General features: G+C 47.4%; 1 non-coding gene across 1 annotated transcript; it reads right to left on the reverse strand.

Annotated features, from left to right (window-relative positions):
• Positions 1 to 5,036: 5,036 nt before the first annotated feature.
• On the reverse strand, positions 5,037 to 5,109 carry TRNAG-GCC. The gene has a single exon. It is a non-coding gene; the product is annotated as a tRNA-Gly (tRNA).
• Positions 5,110 to 9,577: the final 4,468 nt, after the last annotated feature.

Here is a 9,577-nt window from a genome sequence, read left to right on the forward strand (position 1 = left end):
GAAAGGATAGAAAGAGCATGGGATTAAGAACTGGTTTTTGTCACCCCATTAATCTTGGATAAGTCACCTCACCTTGCAGTGCCTCTCCTTTCCTCACTGATAACCGATGGGTGATGTCTCACTTTATGTACCTTGAGGAGCTGTTCCAGGGTTCAAAGGAGAAAGTACTGATTGACAGAGCATGAAAAGCACTAAATATTTGTGTGCACATAAATTATTACTATACATAAGATCATGATCAGTTTTATTCTAAATATGAGAAAACTGACATTTTATAACAGGGTCTCTTTTAATCCTCAGACACATACTCTAACAAAGTTTTTCATTGATATAGTCTATCAATATCACCCAAACAGAAAATTAGCCAGTGTTGAGGATGTTTCATGAAACAAGGTGGCAGGATATGCATTCATAAGGAGCTTTTAGTTGCCTCTTGTTGAGATGTAATGATTATATATGTAAATGTTATTCTACCTCCAATTAAACTACAGCCTCATTGAAATGGGAGGTGAAAAGATCCTGACCAGCTCCATTTCAAGATACAGTCTACCTATTAGGTAGAAAAAAGCACTTGGAAATAGTAGACGTTGAATGGCACTTAGAGATGAAAACTTCATCCTCTCCCAGTCCCGTTGCCTGCCTCCTCTGAGGCTGAATTACAAACGAAGGCAGGCAAGCAATGCCCACACTCACAACAAAATGAATTCCCCCAAAGATTGACATTGATTGTCAAGCAGGCCATTTTAAGGGCAGCTGGTGACCTTTTAGGAATAATGTAAGTGCCAGGTGTGTTTACGCATCTGTGTTATTTATTGGTTTTGTTTTTTAGGTTGCTCGGTGCGGCAGGGGGGATCTAAGTTCCCTGACCAGGGATGGAACCCGTGCCCCCTGCATCGGGAGTGCGGAGTCCCAACCACTGGACTGCCAGCGGAGTCCCTATTTGTTGTTGTTTTTTGATGAGATGACCAGAAAGGGGACTCAGGCAGGGAAGTCAGTGGTTTCCTTCCTCCTTGCTTGCTTCCTTTATTTATTCCACAATTATTTGTTGAAAGCCTACCATGTCTCAGGCCTGGGAGATGGCAGTGAATGAAAACAGATGACAATCCCTGTCCTCTGGGAGTTTGTAGTCAAATGTGTTTCATATCCTTCCTTCAGGAAGATGTTAGTTCAGGCCTCCTTTGGGATCTTTGAGACAAGATGGGGACATCCTGGGTTGAGTTATAACCCCACTCAAAGAGCAGCAATTCACGGCCTGGGTGGATGAGGCCTCCGGAGGTGTGCCAAGGGCCCTGACCTGTTTTGTCCAGGATGAGGGCACGGTTGAGCCGTCCTCTGTGCTCCAGCCACACCCAGCTTCACGCAGCTCCTCTTATCCCTGAGCTCTGCACGTGCCTTCCTGTCTGGAACTCGGCTCCCTCTCCAGCCTGCCATCTGCCCGCCCAGCTCCTGGGCCTCCTTCCAGGGTCGGGTTCCCTGCCACTTCTCTGAGCGCTTCCCCGGAGCCCTCAAGTCTGTGTCAGTATCCCTGCAGCTTGTTCCCAAGTCTCCCTTATCATGGTACTTACATACCTGCCCACTTGGCTGTCGGCTGTCCCACTAGACTCCAGCCTCTAGCCCGACCTGGTTGCCACTCTATCCCAGGATCTAGTACCTGGCCTGACAGGGGCTGGGGTCTTGATAAGTATTTGTTGGTCAGTAAAGAACCCGCTTGCCAATGCAGGAGACAGACTCGGATTCGATCCCTGGGTCAGGAAAATCCCCTGGAGAAGGCAGTGGCAACCCACTCCAGTATTCTTGCCTGGAGAATTCCGTGGACAGAGGAACCTGGCGGGCTACAGTCCATAGGGTCACAAGAGTCAGATACAACTGAAGTGACTTAGCACATATGCACGCAAGCAGGTGCTTACCTTCCTCGTCATCAGGCCCAGGATACTTTCTAATCTCCAGGTTTATTTGACTGTTTCATGGCACTTAACGCTGGTAACCACCTCTGTTTGAAGCTCATTCCTTCCTGGTTTCAGATAACCATTGTTATCTGCTGGTTTTCTTCCTGGCTCTTGGGTGGTTCATCTCCTAGCCTCCTTTCTGTTGGTGGCCCTTTTCTCTCTCTCCCAACTCTAACTTCATTGGTCCTTGCAGTTCAGGAAAGCTGATAGCACCCCAGGTTCCCAGAGTAGGGCCCATGACCTGGGTTAAGTCAATCGGCACATTCCATACCCCTGGCCAGGGAGACAAATTCATAAGTGGGCCTCTACTGGAGCCAGTCTGCAGGGAAGGAAGCTCAGGACTTGTACCAGGGCAGAGAGGCACTTATTTTTGAGGAGAGTGTAGCTCTTGGAGTCAGCCTTGGGATGAAGACAATGCTGGCAGAAGCTGAGCAAAGAACTGGAAGGAAAATGGGTCCCTGCAGACCTGGTTGCGTCCTTGGCCCAGGCCAGAGATTCCCTCTGGGCTTTCCAGTTTCATGAATTGATTTTATTGTTTGAGTTGACCATCCCGTCACTAGTACCCGAAAGCACCCTCAGCAATGCTTGCTTCTCTTCCATTCCATGGAGGCTGGTGCTTTGCAGGGTGTTATCATCAGTTCTTTTCTTCTCACTTCCACAGCTCCCCTGGGCCCTTTGGTTCTCCTTTATGACTCAAATTATAGTAAGATTACAGCTAAACTATGGCTTCAACTCACATCCATCTCTTGAGCTCACCACCTGCAAATCCAGGTGCCTTCTGTACATGGCCACGTGGCTATCCAGGTGGCACCCCTACCCTGACAGGTCCCAAGGTGACGAGGACTCACCTTCACCTGCAGCTCCTTCTCCTCTCGTCTTCTCGTGCTGAGTGGCATTGCCACCCTCCTGGTTGCTCGAGCTGGAACTTGGTGAGTCATTGTCCCCACCTCTCCCCTTCTCCTCATCCTGCCCCTGATATCATTTGCCAAGTTTGGCCGCTCTCTTTCTCCCACCTCCCGTTGTCTCTCAAGAGTGTCCGTCTCTGCCCCCTTTTACCACTGTCTTAAGTTGGAGTTTCACAATCACTGAACCTGCTCAGTAGCCCTATTGTCCAGGCTATAGTCACCCCATCCATCTAAGAACCAGAGGCGGCCCTTCCAAAGTAAGTCATGATGTCCCTCTCTTGCTTAAAGTCCCAACCTACCAGAGAATCCACAGGGCCACAGAGAATCTTGATGTGGCTGAGACCGAGCTTCAGGGCCTCTTCCTGCTTGTTCCTCCCACATCCCAGCTTGAGCTGCCAGACGTGTTTCCATAAGCAAGCCCTGCTCTCCATGACCTCAGCACCCAGGCCTTTGACTGGAGTGCCCTTCCCACCTCCTTCTTTGGTAACCTCGTTTGATATTCAGGTCTCAGTTTCCCTTAAGAGAGGTCTCTTCCATCCCTGGAGAAGGGAAAGTCTACCCACTCCAGTATCCTGGCCTGGAGAATTCCATGGACTGTACGGTTCATGGGATCGCAAAGAGTCGGACACGACTGAGAGACTTTCACTTGCCAGGTCCCTGCTCCAGGTTCGGGTTTGGTGCTTTTCCCAAGGGCCCTCTGTTGTGCTAAGAGTCCCCTCCGCCCACAGTGACACTCAGTGTGTGCTGGCTCACGCTGGCTCACGCTGGCTTGTGAGACCCAGCACCAGGCATCCCCCCAGCTCCAAGTCGAGCGCTCTCACACGGACAGCTTGAGATCGGCACAGTGCAGGTATTTATTGTAAGGGCTACCCATTAGGGCCTTTTTGTTTGTGTGTTTGTTCCCAGAGGACCAGTTCCCCAGCACATCTCTGGGCATGCTGCCCGCTCACCCACCCTGTTCCCTCTCCAACCCGTGAGAGCCTTGGCACAGCCCCCGAGGCCCACCTGCCCTCCACCCAGTCTCTGCCCAGGGCTCACCCACAACACGAGGTGGGTGTCCAGCATGCTGTGGGTACCACGCCCTCCTCCCTGCATGCTACTTGACCACACAAAAGCTAAATTCGATGCTTTTCCTCCTCCAGATTCTGAAGACCTGGAAGGGATGTGACAAAATATAATATTCTGGACCCCTTCCTGATTTTATCGGTTGGTGTGCTCCATCCCAGTTGCCCTTCAGTTCAGTTCAGTCGCTCAGTCGTGTCTGACTCTTGGCGACCCCATGAATCGCAGCACACCAGGCCTCCCTGTCTATCACCAACTCCCGGAGTTCACTCAGACTCACATCCATCAAGTCAGTGATACCATCCAGCCATCTCATCCTCTGTTGTCCCCTTCCCCTCCTGCCCCCAATCCCTCCCAGCATCAGAGTCTTTTCCAATGAGTCAACTCTTCTCATGAGGTGGCCAAAGTACTGGAGTTTCAGCATGGTTCAATTTTCCAAAGGAGACACAGTTCCAAAGAAATATGTCCTTTTGTTTCCAAAGGAGAAAATTGAGAGTGAACATTTTTCCATCCCTCAGGGGTGAGTGGTTTGAGCAGAAACAAATGGAGTTAACACAAAGGGCATTAATTAAACAGACCATCCAAGGCCAATGCTTTCTCAAAAGGCAACATAATTGAGTGGGTGAAAAATAATCTTGGAAAATCGTTCTGTTTCTGGTTTTGGTTATGTTCCGTCCCTGACTTGTCGAGCGACCAGTGTGAGTGCTTCATACATTCTTGATTCCTGGGAACAGCTTCCATCCTAGGCAAATTGACAGATAATTGGTAAAAATAAAAAAAATAAATTCAGTTTATTTGCCTCAATAACTTAAAATTTTTTTTAAACTTAAAGTCTTGGTTTAAAGACTATAATTGGCATGGAGTTGCTTATTTATGGGGCACATACTCTGTGGTAGACAGGGCAGTGGATACAATTCAATAAGACATAGTCCTTTCTTGGAGGAACCTGTGGTCCAGTCCAGTGGGAGGCATACATGAGCATCTGCTATTTAAGAGGTTAGCAAGTGCTTATAAAGGAGTCATAGGTAAATGAAGTCCAGGGAGGCTGTGGACTTCATTTATTTATAATATTTATTTATTTGTTTGGCTAAGCTGTGTTTTAGTTGCAGCATGTGGGGCCTAGTTCCCTGACCAGGGATCGAACCTGGGCCCCCTGCATTGGCAACACAGAATCTTAGCCACTGGACCACCAGGGAAGTCCCAGGCTGTGGACTTGAATCCACTGAGCACATAATTGTTGAATGTCCCCCATGTGCCAGACTCAGAGTGGGCTCCAGGGGTAAGGTATTGAGAGAAGGGGCTGCTGCTGCTGCTGCTAAGTCACTTCAGTCGTGTCTGACTCTGTGCGACCCCATAGACAGCAGCCCACCGGGCTCCCTCATCCCTGGGATTTTCCAGGCAAGAACACTGGAGTGGGTTGCCATTTCCTTCTCCAGTGCATGAAAGTGAAAAGTGAAAAGGAAGTCGCTCAGTTGTGTCCGACTCTTAGCGATCCCATGGACTGCAGCCTACCAGGCTCCTCCGCCCATGGGATTTTTTTCCAGGCAAGAGTACTGGAGTGGGGTGCCAATGCCTTCTCCGGAGAGAAGGGGCAGGTATATAAATAATCACAAGATGGGCCAGTGTTTGCTGTAATGGAGGTTTACATCCAATGATCTGAAGAAGTAGCTCCACTAAGATTTCTGTGAATCAAGGGAGGCTGCTCATAGGAGGTGACCATCAATCTGTGATAATAGCTGCCAAGGAGAGATGCTACCGTGAAACAACCAAAGAGAAGAGAAGGGAGGGAGACAAGTGTATTCTCAGCGAGTGACCAGCAGGATCCGAGGTCTGGAGGGAAGACCTCGTGTGTGGTGTGGGGACGGTGGCCAGGTTGGGTGACAATGGCTGGGTGTCTGGAAAGAAGAGGTCCGATGGGCCCCCTTTCACGAGATGCTTGGGAGGCGAGGCTGTGAGCCTTCCACATTTCTGCATCATGGTCCCTATGATTATCTTCCAAAGCCAGAGAAAAGATCTCCAGGGGCAACTTGTGAGTCTGGGTTCCACTGCCCTTGGCTGATGGAGCTAACTTAGCACCCATGGGCTTCTGGACAGCCCACTTGGGATTTGTCTGGCTGTGTGGACCTTCCGGGAATTTAAACATCTGTCAGCTAAACCAGAGACTCAGACACAAAGTTGAGAACTGGGCACATTAGGTGGATTTGTGATGCTTGCTGGAGGATTCTGGGCACTTCAAAGGATGAATGGATTTTGCCAAGATATAAATACAGCTTTTTCATTGGTGATAGATGTGCTTGCAATCCCCCATCAGCACATGATGGCCACGTTATTGTGCCGAATTGTTTTCAGAGAAACTAGCTTTTAAAGAGAGATTTGCCGGGCTCAAGGCAAGGTCCTGGGAAATTTAAGAGCAATTAGACCCTGGGGAGGGACAGGCTTCAGGGCAAGAAGTGCTGGCTCAGGACAGAAACAAAAATAAAAAGAAACCAACAGACCAAGTGCAGGTGGTCCCATGTGAAGGAAGGCAGGCACCAAGGGGACAGTGAGAGTATTTATTTAGTGCCTGCTGTATACCAGCACTGTGCAAGACCGCCGGCATGTGTTATCTAATAGAGTAATTGGTGACAAAATTCTCTACACAAAAAACCACTTTGCCACTCTCTGTTCAGAAACATTTCTCAACTAAGAAATGAAAGAAATGCTGGAAAACAGTGTACTTTACAAATTTGGTTTGCTCAGCCAATTTCTTTTTCCTAAAGTGTGTGTATTCGTGTGCTCAGTCGTGTCTGACTCTGTGGCCCCATGGACGGCAGCACGCCAGGCTTCCCTGTCCTTCATTATTTCCCAGAGCTTGCTCCAACTCATGTCCATCGAGTCAGTGATGCCATCCAACCATCTCATCCTCTGTCGTCCCCTTCTCCTCCTGCCTTCAGTCTTTCCCAGCATCAGGGTCTTTTCCAATGAGCCAGCTCTTCACATCAGGTGACCAAAGCATTGGAGCTTCAGCTCTAGCACCAGTCCTACCAGTGAATATTCAAGGTGGATTTCTTTTAAGATGGACTGATTTTTGATCTCCTTGCAGTCCAATGGACTCTCAAGCACCTTCTCCAGCACCATAGTAGGGGGTGGCAAACTTTTTATGTAAAGGGCAGATAGTAAATATTCGAGGTTTTGCTAAACAGTTTCTGTTGCAACTACTCAGTTCTGCATTGAAGGGTGAGAGCAGCCACAGGTCACATAACTGAGTGGGCCTGGGGGAATGTTTTCATAAAACGTCATACTCTTCGTTTGATTTTAAAAAAACTTTTAAAAATGTAAAACTGAAAACCATTCTGAGCTAGCAGCACCTATAAAAATAGGTGACAGGCTACATTTAGATTTTGGCTGGTTTGCTGAACCTTGTCATAAAGAAAAGCTAAATTTTATCTGGGTAGAAATCAACTGTGAGTAATAATAAGCCTTGAAAGGAAAAAGTGAGCTTTTAAATAGATGTTTTTAACTCTGGTCCATATAGTTAAAGCTATGGGTTTTCCAGTAGTCATGTATAGATGAGAGTTGGACTATAAAGAAGGCTGAGTGCTGAATAATTGATGCTTTTGAACTATGGTGTTGGAAAAAACTTTTGAGAATCCTTTGGACTGCAAGGAGATCAAACCAGTGAATCCTAAAGGAAATCAATCCTGAACGTTCATTGGAAGGACTGATGCTGAAGTTGAAGCTCCAATACTTTGGTCACCTGATGTGAAGAGTCGACTCACTGGAAAAGACCCTGATGCTGGGAAAGATTGAAGGCAGGAAGAGAAGGGGATGACAGAGGATGAGATGGTTGGATGGCATCACCGACTCAATGGACTTCAGTTTGAGCAAACTCCAGAAGATAGTGAAGGACAGGGAAGCCTGACGTGCTGCAGTCCGTGGGGTCGCAAAGAGTCGGACACAACTGAGTGACTGAACAGCAACAACAACAACATCTCCTCGTGACTCTTGGGAAATGGACCATCCTCTATGAAGTCAAATATTTATGTACAATTTCCATATTGACCAAATTGTTTTCAGATTATTAGCTGGATCAGAGGGCAGGTTAAATAACTTGTTTTTCAAGTTCTAATTCAGGCCTATGTGCAAATGGCTCTTTGAATATGTTTAGGATTTTGATGAGACAGGAAGTTGAGCTTGAATCTGTCAGCCAGCTGCCAAGATGCACGTTGTAGTCATTACATGGATTCCAGAAGGCATTAGTTAACGGTGGGAGACGTGTGTGAGCTGGTGATAAAATTTTAAATCACCACGTGTACTTCATGGGCTGTTTGTATTTACGTTTACCTTTCTGTGCAGATGCTAGGATATCTCACCTGCCAAACACAGGGGGAGAACCACTCTGGATTCATTTCTGTCTCTACTCTTTCTTTTCTGTTTAGGGACGATCTGTCATTTCAATACCTTGAACACCAGCAGATTTGAAGAGAAGACAGATTTTGCTGGGCTCGAAACCATTATTAAAAGGAAAGAAAATTTAGCCAAGAGAAGTATGGAGGACGTGGGGATACAGGGAGGCAGAAAAGAGGGTAACCAGTAAATAGCTGGAATTTCTGCTTCTTTGAAGGAAATTTCAAGATTAAAAGCATTTTTATCTTCCTGGAAAATCTAATGGGCCTGCCTGATATGTGAAAAGCCAGCTCTCGGATCACTTAGCATACCAAATGTCCTAGTTTCCTACCAGCCATCCAATCTTTGTGACGAACAGAGCTTTTTCTTAAACAAACATTTAAAGGCTAATTGGATCATTGGTGTGGTGTCACAGTAATTAACACACAGCTTGGGGTAGTTACATGAAAGTCAGTCTGAGCAGCACCAAGCACCGCTGGGGAGTTAGAGAGCCCGTGGGGTCTAGCCAACCAGACTCGCGCACAATTGTTCTTGGGGATGAGGTAGAAATAGCAGGAATATCTCCAGGATACATGGAATGTTACACAGAGACTAGAAAGAAAAATTCTCAACAATGGCTGACCAGTGATTAGGGCTTTATTTCTATGCTTGGCTAAGAATAGATTAAAATGACCCCAAAAGAGAGAGTGCAGCGTTCTCATTGATTTTTATGTCCGGTTCATTGGTGGAGGCTGGAATACAGAAGCCAACGTGAGCTAGTTTCTGCCTAACAAAGGAATTGACTGTAAGGCTATGGGGATGTTTTGTTGGAATCTGAGATCAGTACAGCTCCACCCCTGGAAAGGAACAGCCTGAGACTAGGAGAACTTGCGTACTCTCACCACACCTGTCTCTGTTCCCTGTAGCCCCTGCCTCATTCCCCGCCCCACTGCCCCCACTTAGAAGTTTTCTTCATTGCTGTTCTGTCTTGATTGTTGTTCGTTTGCTCGGTTGTGTCTGACTCTTTGAGATCTCATGGACTGTACCGTGCCAGGCTTCCCTGTCCTTCACGATCTCCTGGAGTTTGCTCAAACTCATGTCCATTGAGTTGATGATACCATCCAACCATCTCATCCTCTGTCATCTCCTTTTCCTCCTGCCCTCAGTCTTTCCCAGCATCAGGGTCTTTTCCAATGAGTCGGCGCTTTGCATCTGGTGGCCAAAGTAGTGGAGCTTCAGCTTCAGCATCAGTCCTTCCAATGAAATATTCAAGGTTGATTTCCTTTAGGATTCACTGGT

Source organism: Oryx dammah, unplaced genomic scaffold (genome assembly GCF_014754425.2).
Source record: "Oryx dammah isolate SB20612 unplaced genomic scaffold, SCBI_Odam_1.1 HiC_scaffold_14, whole genome shotgun sequence".
NCBI lineage: Eukaryota > Metazoa > Chordata > Mammalia > Artiodactyla > Bovidae > Oryx > Oryx dammah.